The sequence below is a fragment of the Micropterus dolomieu genome, linkage group LG01 (genome assembly GCF_021292245.1).
Source record: "Micropterus dolomieu isolate WLL.071019.BEF.003 ecotype Adirondacks linkage group LG01, ASM2129224v1, whole genome shotgun sequence".
Lineage (NCBI taxonomy): Eukaryota > Metazoa > Chordata > Actinopteri > Centrarchiformes > Centrarchidae > Micropterus > Micropterus dolomieu.
The window spans coordinates 2,388,255-2,392,940 of NC_060150.1; positions in this window are offsets into that span (position 1 = coordinate 2,388,255).

Below are 4,686 nucleotides of genomic sequence, written 5' to 3' on the forward strand. Positions count from 1 at the left end.
GTCATAGTTAGGGACCAAACGTCTTCCAGTATCTTCAACCAAGACCAGTTGCCCTTGACTTACCTTCGTTGGATGAGAGGTAAGCATAGTGGTGTGCAAAAAAGAGTGCTAGACATAAACCCAAGGACTTTTTATGTGCCTTGCAGCGCCCTCTCTCTTAACTTGGTAGTTAATGATGCAGCGTCATGTTGTCTGCAAGCAGTCAACTTCTTTTCAGCTTTCCAGGAGGTTTATAACTTTTTCCCCGCTTCCACCTCTCGCTGGGACGTGTTAAAACAGCACATAAGTGAGCGTGGCCTCACAGTCAAGCCTTTAAGTGACACGAGATGGGAAAGTCGGGTCGATGCGCTCAAACCCATCCGACACCAGTTGGGGGATGTATATGATGCGCTGCTGTCAGTGGCAGAAGATGAAAGTCTAACTGGCACATGTGGAGCTAAAACTAGATGTGAAGCCAGAGGCATTGCAGCCAAGAAAACCTACCCGTTCATGTGCTCCATCATAATGTGGTATGACATTTTTTATGAGATAAATGTGACCAGCAAAATACTACAGACAACGAGTCTTGATGTACCTCGTGCAGTGGCACAGCTGAACTTGACAAAACGATTCCTGGTGGACTATCGCGCAGACAGTAGTTTTGAGAGAGTCCTGTCCAATGCAAGAGTATTGGCAGAGGCTTTGGAAACAGAGGCCCGCTTTCCTCCACAAAGTGCAGTGCGACCACGAAAGAGGAAAAAAAATTTTCACTATGAAATAGAGGATGAGGCAGTGATGGATCCACAACAGGATTACAAAGTGTTTTTCTTTCCAGAACACTGGACTGCTCTATTAATGCTGTTGAAGAGCGTTTTTCTCAACTCCAGGAGCACGGGAACACATTTGGGCTGTTGTATGACATTGCATCCATCAACGAGAAAAACGCTACTGACGTTCTCCAAGAATGTACAGCGCCGGAAAAAGCCCTGACACACGGAGACTCCAGAGATGAGTTGACTGCTTTGAGTAGATGTCTACCAGCTGGAACTAAATCCCTAGACGCACTCAAGTTCACATGTGATAATGGGATGGAATCAGTTTTTTCCAATGCTTTTGTAGCTTCTCACCCTTCCTGTTACAGTGGCTTCAGGAGAACGCAGTTTCTCAAAGTTGAAACTAATGAAAAACTACCTTCGCAGTACAATGAAACAAGACAGACTTAATGGACTGGCAACAATCTCCATAGAACATGAACTGGCACAGAGAATGGAAATAGAGGAGGCAGTTAAGACCTTCGCTGCGATGAAGGCCCGCCGTGCGCGCTTCTGAAAGGTAAGTTAAGCTTTATTTGTTCTTTAGTCGTTGTTTAAGATGCTGAACCTGCTGATGATATAATGTGCTTACAGACATTTCATTTGTGTGTGTTTTACGCACATAAGAAAGAGAGATTTGCAATGGTAGTTTGAGGAGCTGAAATGTGATTATTTATTATTATTTGTTGTTGCTGGTTTTGCGTTAGCCTATATGTATGGCATAGGCTATTGGTCTTAGTTGTTGCTGGTTTTGCATTACATGTATGGCATATTGGTCTTTGTGCGTTGTTGTTGGTATACCTTGCAAATAGAGGGGCGTTTTTCGCCTAGAGCGGGAGAAGTGCACTCGCCGGTGTCGTACCAAGGTAGTTATCCCTGACAGAATGTGTTTCCCCGCGCGTGCATTCAGCGGTGAAGGCGGACCTTCGACTTCAACAAAGTGAATGGAAAAATATACCATGTGGATTGTTTAATCTATCGTTTTAGTATCGTTTTAACGATAACGATAGTTAACGAGGTTTGCGTAGAGGAAGCTAGCACTTATAAACGTTTTTATAGGCTTACGTTATGTGTTACCGAACTTCGAATTATTCATTGCACTCAATTAGGAATGTCTACACAAGACGAGCATTTAGTTTCACTCATAAAGCAAACATTTATTTCGCGATAGTCTGGTGATGTTATAACTGACCACGTAGTCGATCACTTTGTCATCCATGTTACTGTTTAGAAGCTAGATTCAGACAGACTGTCACCTTTTCGCTCCTACATACGCCATCATATTGTATCAACATCTTTTTTACCAGTGTGGTAAACTCATTGATGCCTGTAGATAAAGTGATATGATTAAATCAAACATTGTTTCAGAGGAATTTACCTATCACTGATATGTGAAAATGTAGGCAGAACACACGTGCAGACACACAGCTTTTACACGGACATTATTACATTTAACATATGTGGCATCAGACTGTGGATCAAATCAAATCAAATAATTGGAAAACTTCACAACCAAAGTGTTAAAACACAACACAACCCTGATATGATGTGATTTTTTTCCTCAACATGGCCCCTGCTCTTAATGTGGTTAATAACAGGAGAGCAAAGAGTCTGCATGACATTAAGAAATCATATATATTGTTGAAGTAACAAACATTTTAACAAGTAATCATTTTCTGTGTTTATTTCATGTAACGGGGTTGAGCCGTTGAGCTTGACGAGCACAACATCACAATATAAATGACTAAAATATCGTCAAAAAGAAGGTGGGAACTTGCTGGTCTCTGCATAGTGTTGTTAGAAGACTTATATGATGTCACTTACTGTTATTGATGTCACATAATCATCACTTTATTATTTTTATGGGGATTTGTGTGATGGGGTTGAGGGGTTACTGAGCTACGGACCTAAATAATGTGATTTTAATGAATAACCATACATTTATTTAGAAAAGAAGCACAGATAGATGTTTATGTAAATGGCTAAATGTATGGAAACAGTTTGTTAGTCATACCTTAAGGATACTCATGAGGGACATGACAAAACAGGTGGTGTCAACTGAAAAAAGACTTTTAGATAAGAAGATAAAATGTATGTAATGTTTTTAAACTTTATTAAAGGGGAAATTTCAACTGATGTAAAAAGCTTTTAAAAGTTGGTTTAGGTGACGCACTAATTAAAATACACTGAAAATGGTCAGAGGGACTCAAATCGTCTCAGTAGAGGTGCTAATGCTTCTCCACCCAGCTCACATAGACAATGAAGGAAATATGAGTCTGCTACCATGCTATAAGCGTTCAGCAGCAACATTAGAAGACTGATTATTTCTAACAACGTTATTTTAATATCAGTGTGCAACCTCAGTCATGTTGAGTTACGGCATTATTCAGTTTGCTGTGTTGTCTTAAAACATTTTGAGCTCTTCATGTGAGGAGTAGATGTATTTCAACCTTCAGACAAAGTAATTTAGTAACTATGAATAGATGAATGCATGTTCGCGTTATTATTGTGAAGCATTTGCAGAAAATTTAATGGTGGCTGCTGGCTGCTGGGTAAAACACTCACCACGACTGGGACAGTAAGACGAGGGAGTTCTTCTAGGACCTCTTCAGCAGGGTGTAATTTGCTCTGTACGTCTGTGTTTTCTGAAGGTGTTGGGGAATGATTTCCACGTTGGGCCTCATCTTTTGTCTCTCTCACTTAACCGCTGCAACATGCTGGCCAACACACCTGTGGCCTGTTTGATAACTTTTGAGTTTGTATTGCTGAACTACACGCCATTGGGCAAAAATTTCTATACAAGATGTCTGTCTGATAGTGCTGTAGCTAAATGTAAGGATGCAATTCCATCAGCTCTAAATTCATTATCAAGTCACAAAGTAACAGAGGACTCCTATGCTAATTTCAGTCCCTCCCAAATCGATCATCTTGTTGATAGTGCTGCAGGCTCGCTGCAAATGACTCTGTAGCCCCTCTAAAAAAGAAACTGATAAAACTAAGACGGTTAGCTCCATGGTATAACACTGAAACTCACAAATTAAAGCAAATATCGCGGAAACTTGAGAGGAATTGGCGTTCCACCAAACTGGAAAATTCTCGTTTAATTTGGCAAGATAGTCTTAAAACGTAATGCCAGAGCAGTGTACTACTCGTCATTAATAGAGGAAAATAGGAACAACCCCAGGTTTCTTTTCAGCACTGTAGCCAGGCTGACAGAGAGTCAGAGCTCTATTGAGCCAACTATTCCCATAGCTCTCAGTAGTTACTACTTCATGAGCATCTTTAATGATAAAATTATAACTATTAGAAACAAAATCCACCAAGACCTGCCATCAACTGGCACCGAATTATCTCTAAACTCAGGAACCTTAGAAACAGCTGTAGAACCAGATATATGTTTAGACTGCTTTTCTTCCCCCAATCCTTACCAACTAACTTCAAGAATTTCTTCATCTAAACCATCAATCTGCCTCTTAGACCCCAAGTTGCTTAAAGAAGTTTTACCCTTAGTTAGCACTTCTATACTAGATATGATCAATCTATCTTTATCAACAGGCTACGTACCACAGTACTTTAAAGTAGCTGTAATTAAACCTCTTCTGAAAAAGCCCAAACTTGATCCGGATGTTTTAGCCAACTATAGACCTATATCTAACCTTCCATTTCTCTCTAAGGTTCTGGAGAAAGCAGTTGCTAAACAGATGTGTGACTTTCTAAAGAGCAATAGTTTATTTGAGGATTTTCAGTCAGGACAGCACTGGTGAAAATTACTAATGACCTCCTCATTGCATCAGACAAAGGACTTGTCTCTGTACTGGTTTTATTAGATCTTAGTGCTGCATTTGATACCATTGACCATCAGATCCTATTGCAGAGACTGGAACATTTCATTGGC